This window comes from Protopterus annectens, chromosome 10.part0 (assembly GCF_019279795.1).
Source record: "Protopterus annectens isolate FY-2018-M chromosome 10.part0, PAN1.0, whole genome shotgun sequence".
In the NCBI taxonomy this organism is placed as follows: Eukaryota; Metazoa; Chordata; order Ceratodontiformes; family Protopteridae; genus Protopterus; species Protopterus annectens.
In genome coordinates, this window is record NC_056744.1 from 986,576,639 (window position 1) to 986,588,696 (window position 12,058).

Below are 12,058 nucleotides of genomic sequence, written 5' to 3' on the forward strand. Positions count from 1 at the left end.
CTAAATATTTTGGTATACATAAATAAAATATTTCTAAGTAGTAAACAGCTATGCGTAGTAAATAAGAGAAGATAAACATCAGAACGCAATAGCATTTCAGGACAGGAAGTACTCAGCTGGCTAAAATGTAGAAAATTTAAAGATCTGGATGTAACAAATACAGGAAGTAAATAAATTCACTGATGTGGTGATAAGATATCCACGCTCCACACAAGAAAAGAAAAAGAAAAGAACATATGAGAACAATAACTTTCAGCCTGTTAGCTAAGACATAATAACAAAGTGAAATCTTGTCTTCATGACTGAACATGGTTTAGAGAAAAATTAATCAAGGGGGCAGACACATTGAATGAGACATGAAGTACACATTCTGACTAAAGCTTACATGTAAGACTCTGTAATGCAGTTTATGTATGATAGCAGTAAAGTCCAATGATAATATTCTGAAGAAAAATGTTTCATAGTCAGATGCAGATAATAATGTTCTGAGCAGTTATTATTTGTGTACCATCCCTTTAATCAGAGGATATAACTCACTCACACTTAACCCCTGCTGCAAAGCAATAAATCACAATCAGGTAAGGTTTCATGTAAGAGTGGGGGTTTCCCAGGTGCTTATCCCATGCAGCATTGTGTGTTCATGTTTCATTAGATCCTACTTTTTTCCTAATTATTTTAACATATACTGATGGTTAGAATTAGATAATGCCTCATCTTAAACTGCAGGTAGTGATGGCAAGGCTCATTCTAAGAAAAGTTTTTTTTCCCTTTTTTTTCAGTTAAAACAAAAATGAAAAGTTTTAACTTTAACCTTAAATGTACCCCCCACACACACCTGCAACACACTGCACTGTCAAAATGCCAAGATTGCAGGAGAAAGCTTTTTATAAAATAACCTTTCTTGAACTCAGCAGTAATACTGTTTTAGACTATTGCACATTGCAAGGTTTTTAAAGCATATAGTGACATTTAATAGTTTATTATAATATGTAAAGGTCTGAGTAAAAATGCATACAGTAGTTTTCTTACAGTAAACAGTAGAACAATGTATACCATTTAGCACCAGTGGAAAGTGACGTGAACCATTTTATCTTTGTCTCACAGCTGGACAAAGCTGTTTTCCTGTTCATGTCTTAGTCTAGCATTATGCACTTTACTTTTTAAAATTTATGTCAAACCAGAAAAAAAGAGTGAATGTACTATGGAAAAAAACGTGTGGTTCTTTTGTGAGACAGAGTACCTTTAAGATTTAACCATAAATAATGTATTTTCTTTTGCAGGCATCACAGACAAATGTGTCAGAATAGCTCATAAATCATTTAACTTTCACAAAATCTTTACCTACTGCAAGCTGCTAGGCTGGAAAAGAGAAGTCCACCAACTGCATGTATATAGTTTGGGTAAAGCAAGCTACTGCTTTACTATAAGACAACTTTTGAGCCAGTGGCTTTATGTTCCCTTTGTCTGATGTAGGCATTCTGAGCAGGCTATGTAAAACAGCATGTATTCCAGGTGTGACAACTGATGATTTTTGTGACAATGTTTATAAACTCAGTCAGAAGTGGGATGATATTATAATGCAAAAAACAATCCCCGGGATTCATGAAGCTTGCACCAGGCGCAGGCGTAGCATAGGTGGTATAACGCCAAATATGGCCGCCGAGCGATTCAGGTACGATCCATTTCCACGTGCACGACCAGCGTATGCCAGATCTGAGCAGCTCTCGGCTCATGTATGCTAATCACCCCATGCACAGTAGTGCAGCATGCAAATGAAGGTACATAGCGAGTCATGAAGTGGTACAGGCGTAGCGTAAGCATACAGAAATGTAAACCAAAAAAAAACGGTTTACATTTTTCCAAACAGAACATTGGAGCCATGGCAGCGGACCAAACTTATGTATTACAAAGTTAACATATGCCAATGGCTAAATATACAGCCAATGGCATAAAAAAACATGCAAAACACATAAAAAATAAAAAATAACATTTAATGTCATGGCCACACTAATGCAAAGTACAACCGCAGGGCATGTGTGCGCATACGGGAACACAAGGAAAATATATACAGATATAATAAAATTGCAATGTAACACAAATCATGATTTCACCATAATAGTCAATGGTATGCATGCTACACCACAACCAAGCTGCAAGGGTTGCTAAGGGTCTGTGACAGTGTTCAGCACTGTAACTATGAATTAGAAGTCAATGCCATGTAAATGAGGCAAGTAATACTGAATCGCAAACGTCCTGCCGGCCTAAGGGTGTACCATATGGTGCAGCGGTACAACACTGAGGAGTGGTCTGGAGGTATACATGACATCAGCAGTGGCGTGTGCCACCGTAGCTGTAAGCACATTGGAGCATTGCAAATCTGGGTTGCCCAATGCTAAGCAAAGCCGCAGGATAGGGGTGTGGATGTAGCCATTGCTTTGCTTAGCTGAGAGCACACATGGTGCCTGAAAGCGCATGTGTACGTGGATGACAACGTACTCGAAACCCGGTAAATGGCCGCATGCAGCGCGCACCACAGCTGAAACAGGAAGGTTACGGGAAAACAATAAGGAAATGCCACAGAAGGGTAATTGGAGTACAACTGAGTAATTAACTCACAGTGGTCCATTGACGGCAGCTAACAAAGCTGCTAGTAGCAACCTGCAGAACAGGATAGGGGAGGTGTTGGATTGCAAAGAAAAGAGAACTGTCACCGCAGAGCAGAGCAAACCTGCAGTAGATTGGCTATAGAACACATTTCGCAACACAATCCTGGTTTGGGAAAGTACAAAACAAGAAAGTAAGCTGCTGGATGCATGCCCGACAATGGGACAGGAATCGTTAAGAAAAGTGAAGGCAAGGGCAAGAGGTGATCCATGGCAGCTAAATGTAATTCAACACCAAAGGTACCACAATAGCAGTACTTCTGGTAAAACACATAAGTAAGATATCCTGCAGCTCTGATTGTACATACACACCCTATGACATCATCAGTGTTCAAAGCACAATAGTATAAAGTGTGAACGCACCTCACATACACTCGTGTATTCCCAAACACTGCACCACTGGTGTAAACAGACAGGGAACTTTTACAGTGTACTTGTTGGGAGCTGCCATAGCTGTGATTCATCACCATGTGTTGGAGACTGAAGGTGGTGTGGAGGATGATGCTGACAACCACCTCAGGCCCTGGAGGAGGAGAAGAGTGTTCAGACCAAGGGTAACCTGCCAGGGGCTACATGATCTGGAGATAGTAGAGCATTACAGGGTGGACAGGGACATCATACAGCAAATTGTAGAGCTGTGCCAGCCACGCCGCAGATCCAGAAACAACAGAGGGGAACCCATCCCAGTGGACACGAAGGTAATTGTAAGCTTGAGAATACTAGCCACAGGTACCTTTCAAAGGCCAACTGGAGATATCATGGGGATCTCACGAGCATCAGCATCCAGGGTACTCCACCAGTTCCAGGATGACATGTTACCACATGCCAATGAGCATATATACTTCCCCCGAACTCAGGAGGAGTTGGCCAGTAATATGCATCTCTTCCACCATGTGGCAGACTAACCAGGGGTACTGGGTGCAATAGACTGCATGCACATACATAATAAGTCACCACCCGGTGAGCATGGTAGGCGCTACATAAACCACAAGGGATACCACTCCATCAAGTGCCAGGTCATGTGTAATGCCCAGGGCATTATCACGGATGTGTGTGCTGGCAGCCCTGGAAGCTACCATGGCTCCCACATCTGGCATGCCTCACAGCTGTATCAGGTATTTGTCAGGGGGGACATCCCATATGACCACCTTGTGGGGAATGCTGGATAAGCACTGGAGCCGTGGATGATGACTCCCATCAGAAATGCACACACACCCATGCAAGAATGCCTTAATGAGGCACAAACCAGAATCATCATAGAGCATGTGTTTGGAATGCTGAAATTATGGTTCCGTTGCTTGGACATATTTGGTGGAGCCTTGCAGTACTCTCTAGGGACGTGTGCCCACATCTTCATAGTATGTGCCATGCTACATAATATGATCCTGCGGAAACAGCTGCAGCAGGGACATAATGGTGAAGGCTCTCACAGCCCACCGCAATTGCCAAGGGCATCACAGGCACAGAGGGATTCAGACCACGAACACCCTGTGCCAGCCCCAGTAGGCAGACAGAGGCATGCCCAATATGCCCATGCCTTGGCAAAGAGGGAACGTATAGCACATACACTGACAGTGTAGGCCCCTACAGACTGACACACTTCTCCACCTGCACACACAGTAAAATGGATGGCACACACACACGACCACCTGTAAATTGTTATGTATAGGTGGTCTACTGTGTGAATCCTACATAGGCAGCCCTCAACTATTGCATACACAACAGCTATTGGTACAAGGTAAGTCAACACCTGAACAGTAAATGAAGCTAACAGCATGTGTTGATACTGTATGTATAGGTTCCTAGGTACATCAGTAGGTACATGCCTGATTGTCAGAGGCCATTCATCAGCCTAGGCAAAATGTGTCTGCTGTCGCCACCCTATCGATTAACTAACTGTCCCTCTGTGGAGCAGAGCCAATTGCAGGATCCCTGGAGTGTAACCACTGTTCCCCACCCACTCTGCAAGGATTCCCTGGTGTCTTAATGAGGGGCTCCATATAATGTAATCAGGGATGTAGTTCCAAAGCATGGGGAGTACCTATGACAGGTATCTGTCACCCCAGCATTCTCCAGTTATGGTTGTGGCAAGGTGTAGCACATTACAGTGTGTGGCTCACTGTGACATGGATTCCCACAGCTGGAGCACATCCATTAAACATCACTTGGACATACCATTAATAGGTATCATCCATATGTAAACTAACTGAGTTACACATTTGTTTGCAGTATGGAGGAACAGCCGTAGTACAGTCCACATACAAAACACCATAACACTTGTACATATCCCAGATGCCCCAGTGGTAAAGCCACTGACTGTGTCGTGCATGTTCCCAGTTCCACGACCTGCAAGGGCTGTTACGTAATTCTGATGGCACGAATAATGGATGTTGAATGCAGGTCATTAGAACATGTTTAAGCACATGTTAGTGGGTTTATACACCGGCAAGTGACAGTAAGCATTGTTTAAACATGACTACACGGATATGTGCAAAATAGGTCTAAGCTTTGCTGAATATCACGCAGATCACGGTCAATGATGGCCAGAACAGCTGAAATCTGTGTTATTCACCCTTGTACTAATAGTGCCTGCTCTGAGAGCTAAAACGACCACTGCCAGGAGTAGAACACGCAACCATGTACACAATCACCTACCACTAAGCTACCTGAGATGTACCAACGGCAGGTGTGTATTGTGACAGGTTAAAACACAAAAGGGCGGAGTTCAGGAAATCGTATACACAGCCATGTACCCAACGAAAGGTTCTCCCTCTCTCTCTCTCTGTACACACACACACACACACATATATATATATATATATATATATATATATATATATATATATATATATATATATATATATAGAGAGAGAGAGATAGAAAGGGTGATAGAGAGATATATGTCAATATATACGGATATACATATATCTGCAAATATATAGATAGGTTAACAACATGTGCACAACCATGGAAGTACAAATAAATAGGATACTACCAAATATCGAATGCTTTATATACCGACACGTGTAATCGCAAGGCTTAAAGACCGGAAGCCCACAGTACCGGAACAGTAGAACCGCGAGTACTATTATCACGATGTTAAGGGACATTTAGTTATTGCTGCTGGTACTGCGGTCCAAGTAGGTACTGTGTTTAAGTGTGTTTCTGATTGCTGTAGTGTGTGTAAGTGTGTGTTCTGAGTGTGGTGTGTGTTTCCGTGGGACTGTAATGTGTGTGTGTGTTTGCTTCATGTGCCTGTTCGTGCTAACTCAGAGGTAGATTATTACAGTAGGTGTGGTCATAGCCGGCCTTAGGCATAGGCCAACTAAGCAGCTGCCTAGGGCGCCGATTTAGTGGGGGCACTTTACCAGTATTTATTTGGTGTAGGTAGACTAGGATGGGAACACTGGGTGGTGTGATGGGGGGTGCCATTGTGCCCTTTGCCTAGGGCACCAGTAGACCTAAGGCCACTCCTGGGTGTGGTGTGGGGGGCGAAGCCACCCACATGGGGTGTGTATGGGGTATGACCACCTGGCCATATGTAGTGTTGGATGGTTTGCTTGGATGTGATGGGTAGCAGTGTGTCTGTGTGTGCGTGTGTGTGTTCTGTGTTTGTGTTAGTTCCAGGAGTTTGACTGTTGCGAGTTTGAGTGTTCGGTATTGTGGGGTTTTGGAGTCTGTGAACGGTACTGTGGTTGTTGGACGTATGTGCATTCCTGAATCCATGGGTATGCCGTATACAGCAGTTGAAGTCTTCAAATATGTGCACAACATGGACCATAGCAATCACAAATTCCGCCATGACTGAACGTTATGAACAAAGGATATGCGGACTATATTATAGCAACAACCCCCGCCTGGGTGTGGGTAATGCTGGATTTACCCACGGTTGTCTTTGTTTGACCACTTGGGCTTCATCCTCGTGAACAAACCACACCAACTGTGGGTAAATTCACCATTACCCACACCCAGGCATGGGTTATTGCTATAATACACTATTACAAATATGTGCTATGGACATGAGCTAAACATGGGGTTAACACCTGTCCCACCTTGCGAGGGGCAGTCCCTCGATGTGTGGTAGTGTCCTGACCAAATTGAGAAAAAATACCAATGTCCTACAATCTCGAGACGTTCTGCATGTTCCATAGTGAATATAATGGTTGCATAAAATAGTCATCTGTATCTAACATACCTACATGTAACAAGAAACAGGATAAGCAAGTAAATCGCTACAAGAATATAAGCTTTTATATAGGCATATATGTAAAGTTCTATACTTCCTACTGACCGTGGGTATGTGTAGGCCTCTAAAATCCGATGTGTGTCTTGCAAATGTCCCACTATGGCCATTTGAAAAGGTGGCAACCCAAGCAAAAGAGGTTCAGTTACCAACACAACTCCAATGAGTGCAAATATCTGTGACAGAAATACACGAGACAGCTTTCATGTAGCAACATTTCATTACATACCGATGTATTTCCGGAGGGATTGAAGGATCAACATCATCTGCATGCTATATAGGAACCAATTAACAATGGCTTAATGAATAAGCCTGCAATAACCATAGTATTAGTCTACTAAATTATAGGTCTTCAATTAGGGAAGGAGCCCTCACACACATATGTAATATGTATAAATGCAGTCCCCACAAACCTTTATCTGCTATGTACACCCACCTACATCTCCCCCACACCCGAAACAATTGCAATACAGACTGTAATAACATCACAAACATCCACTCACTCAATGACATCTGCAGAAGCCTTAACATACCTTGTGAGAGACACACTATAATGGCGCTATGTGAAATCATTGCTGTTGTACAATGGAACAGACGCCGATGTTACAGGTTTTGTTTGCAATAGTCTCATATCAGACGGTTGAGATAACAGCTACACTCACATGTAGAACTACATCCTCTAGCCATTGCACACAATCCACGGGGGACATGAAGCTAAAATATCTCTGTGTCTCTCCATATAGCAGTTGCAATTCATCACAAGCAACACATCCAGGCTGTCTTCCTCGAAGGTAGGGCAAAGGGACAACGCCCAAGTGGAGTATTCAATTACACCCCACTGTTGCCATGTAATTGGTTAATGGAGTAGCTGCACAGCTGATGTGCATGTAATCATCTACTCCAGAACACCAATTGGTGGCAGGATACCACATGTTACTGGTATCTACGTATAAAAGGATGGCTTGTCATACATTCAAACCGTATGCACATACGAGAAAACCGTTAAAACAGAAAAGGAATAAGACTGATATTTTCATAAACTCGGACTACTAAGAAGGTATGTAGAACACTCAGTATGTTAGTGTATGTAGTGCCTGTTCTGTATTAATGAAAGTGTACGCAATGCATATAGTGGGAAAAGGTATTATGTAGTGATGTATTGTTGAGCATAGTAACACTTGTAGAAATTGTGTGTACTGCTGTGGTCCACAAGGTAAACACCTCATACATCACAAGGGATGCTACATAAGGGCTTTAAACACAACAATTCTACTCCAGCTGCTGTCAGTGGCAGGGTTTTCCAACAAGTACGTGCCATAACAGGGGATAGTATATACTGATATACTGTAACAGTAGGCATATGTATGGGCGTATAACTGAGAATAACATGTCTAAGGTGGTCCTGCTGTGCAATTAGGATTTGCATTATGGGCTATTGTTGCAAAAATGTGAAATGTACAGTATTGTAGGTAGATATGTCTAACATTTTACATAGCATTACTGTTATATTATACAAACATCAGGAATGTCTATTGGCATGTACAATGCACAATAACAGGATACATATGACTTGTAGTCACCAGACAGTGTAACAGCATGATAGCTAATTGAAATGGAAGAGCTACTCAATTATCCATGCATAAAGGACATGTAATAGCTTCATAGGTTCATAGTTAGGTACTATGCTGTCTGGCCAAGTCCATTCGTAAGCCCAGCTACAGTGTTTTCACTTGTGGCACCTCCCTAGGTTAGTGTCCTGTGCCTGTGCACAGCAGAGCCATTTGTTTCCTGCACCTGTGTACAGTAGAGCCACTGCAGTGATCCCTGGCATACATGTCTGTCTCCCATCCACCTATCGAGGTATCTCTTGAAGAGTGCTAGTGAGGGTCCCTGCCTGATGTACATAGGAATCATGTTCCAAAGCATGGTGAGTGTCCGGTTCAGGAATGTATCCCTCCAGCACGTCCTAGTCATCGTTGCGTTTGGTTACATATCCCAGAGCATGTGGATCTCAGTGGCTTTTGCTTATGTGGAGCATATCCATCAATATTGTTTTGGACATGGGCCTTGTATGTTCAGCAGAGATCACCTCTGAGTATGCAGTATGCAAATGAGTACAGTTGGGGTTTCTGTAGTTGGGCTGCATACGTCATCCTTCAGAGGTCAGTAATCCTCTTGGTGTGTTAATGTTGTGGTATTTAAAGCCATTGCTGTTGTCTCATAAGGTACATCCCAAATGGGGTTTTGTATACCCTGTAACATGTTTCATAAGTCAGGAGTAGAGAGGTACAATGGCTGCCTTTGTTCCGGCTACAAACCCATTACAGATTAGGGTGGCCACGTAGAAGGATATCCACGCCACCTTTTCAATATGGTTATCAAAGGAGTGGGTGCTATCTACTTGTGTTCTAAGATCCCTTATAATGTGTTATGTATGTAGGGGACTACCACCTATGTGATAGTCAGCGGGTGATTGGTGTAATCCAAAGGGGATGTCTATGCACCTTGTGGCATGCAGCTTGAGGCCATGTCATTGACACCAGTAATCCATCACAGTAACACCCTTATGGAGGGTGTCTGTATCAGCTGGTGAATCAATCATAGCCCCTAGTTTGCAGTCATCTGCAAACCTATTCAGGGTAAGTCCTTCTGTGCTAGCCTGTACCTCAGAGAAGCATATACTGAACATGAGGGGCCCTATGACCGAGGACTGGGGTACGCCAATTGTAACTGATTTACAGTAGGAACTAGGGTTTGCTACCCTCACTGGGTGGGTTCTGTCTGTGAGCCACTTTGTGTAACATCTTGTAACGTAGGAGTTGATGTGCAAGTGGATGTGTATGTTGACAATACCAGAATGGGGAACGGTGTTGAAAGCCATTGAGAGGACAAGGTAGGCTGTGTGGACCTCCTTACCCTCATCTACTACCTTGGTAACTGTCTCAAAGGACTCCACCAGGTTTAGGAGTCATGGTCTGGCCCTAACAAATCCAAACTGGGTGGTATAAAAGGTTTGGAGGCCACCAATGTCTCTGTGAATGAGATCCATGATGATGTGCTCCATAGCCTTGCAGAACAGTCTAGTCAGGCGTATAGGGCAATAGTTCCTCTGGTCCATTGTGGCGCCACCTTTGTGGAGTGTGATAACTGTTGCTGTGCACCATTCAGGGGCCACAATGCCTGATACAAGGCGATTTGTGAATTTGGTGCCCAAGCGGGCAGCCATTTCGTTTTGAAGTTTGTGTAAATCGCAGCCTGGGATGTTGTACGGTCACATGGATTCTGTGCTCCTGGCTTTAGAGAGTGCAGCTTGGAACTGCGTAGTTGTGACTGCAGGGACTCTGCATTGTTCCTGTATAGATTTGGGCCCTTTAGGGTGTGAGAGGGGTGTAAAGTTAGCACTGAACCTATCTGCCAGGATGTTGCCAATATCAGTCGATTCTGTAATGTTCGTGCCTAACTGCTGTATGTCAGAGCAGATGTGGGTATCGCCATCGAGAGTAGTGACATACCTCCAGAACGCTTTGTGGTAGTCCTTGGAATGAGTCACAGTAATGCTTACGTAGCTAGCTTTGGAGGATGTGATAAGGGATATCAGATTTCTACTGAGGCTGATCAGGGAGCTACCCCACCCATGGGATTGTACTCTACTTTCCTCCTTCTGTTATACATTATGTCCATGGCAGTGGACACCCAGAGTGGCATCCGTTATCTGGTGGGTACCATCATGGCTCTGTTTGGGATAGCATGATCCATGCAGTCGTGTAAGTGCTAATTAAGTGCAGTTGTGTATGATTCAGCATTTTTAACTATATTGTCCAGCTGCACGGGTGTCATGACATTTACTACTGCTGTCATAAGAAGCCTGAAGTTGACTTTGTAGAAATATTGTACTGTGTTTTCCATGAAGGGTGTGGTGCCGGGATGTGGATAACAAGGGTGATTATCATACGTTAGGATCTGACCAACGAGGGGATAACCCCAGGTGTGGGACACTAGTCACACATATTGGTAATGTCCAGGTCTAGGATATTGTTGGCCCTGGTGGTGGTGTGGATAGGTTGATCCAGCCGATTGGAGGTTATGAATCCCAGAAAGCATTGGCCTAATGTGTCGGTACATGAGTACGTATCCCAGTTAAGTGTGGGGTAGTGTCAGTCGCACATCAGTAGTTCCTGTTTGAACCCTACTTTCCAGTACACCAAGAAGTGAGAGCCGTTAACTGTGGGGTATGGTGTGGAATCAGTAGCAAGCTACAATTTGTATAGCAGTTATGGCCACAGTTAGTTGCACTTGGATTACCTCTGATGCATTGTGCTAAGCAACCAGCCTGGAGGTGTGTACATCCTTGAGAAATATGGACACACCTCCGCCGTGGGTGTTCCGGTCTTGGTTACATGACTGAAAGGTGTGGTCTGAGTAATAGCCTGTTAGTGCAGGGGTGCTCTCAGGAGCCTAGAAGCAGGTCCCAGTCACTGCAGAGATATCGAAGTGGTCCATTACAAGGAGTGCCTTGGGTAAGTGCATTTGAGATGAAGATGTCAAGCACTGAGTAACATTACCCTCAGGTTTTGCTTACCTGTTCCTGTTATGGTGGTGAATATGTTATTTGAACCGTGCCTAAAACAGGCACTATAGGAGCAGCAAGAGCCTTAGACGTTATCCGTAATCCCAGGGCTGACAGGTGCAGGTCATCTGTGCCAAAGCATCGTGTTCTGTCGACCATGACATTCAAAGCAGACAGATACTGGATACCCTTGGAATGACACCAGAAGCATAGCCAACTGTTGAAGTGAATAATTCAGTCATTGTACTGCGTTATCAATCTGGACAAATGCAGAATGCTTCTCAGGGTTAGGGCGATAACCTGCATGGGCTGCAAGATTGGAGAGCTATTGCATGTCTCTGTACATGTAGCCCAGGAAGTTACATCTCAGGGCATTCACACTAACATGGAGAATGACAGTCATATTGTACCTGTTGAAGAGTGACCTGAGTGCATAGGTTATGTTGCAGATCCTGTTACCCGACAGACAGCTGAAAGTGACTATCACGTTGTGTAGCCTGCTGAGTGGGACATCAGTGTGACCGCATATAGAGTCACCTATGACTAGTATGTTGGGTATGTTATATCGCCCTATTGGCTGTAGTT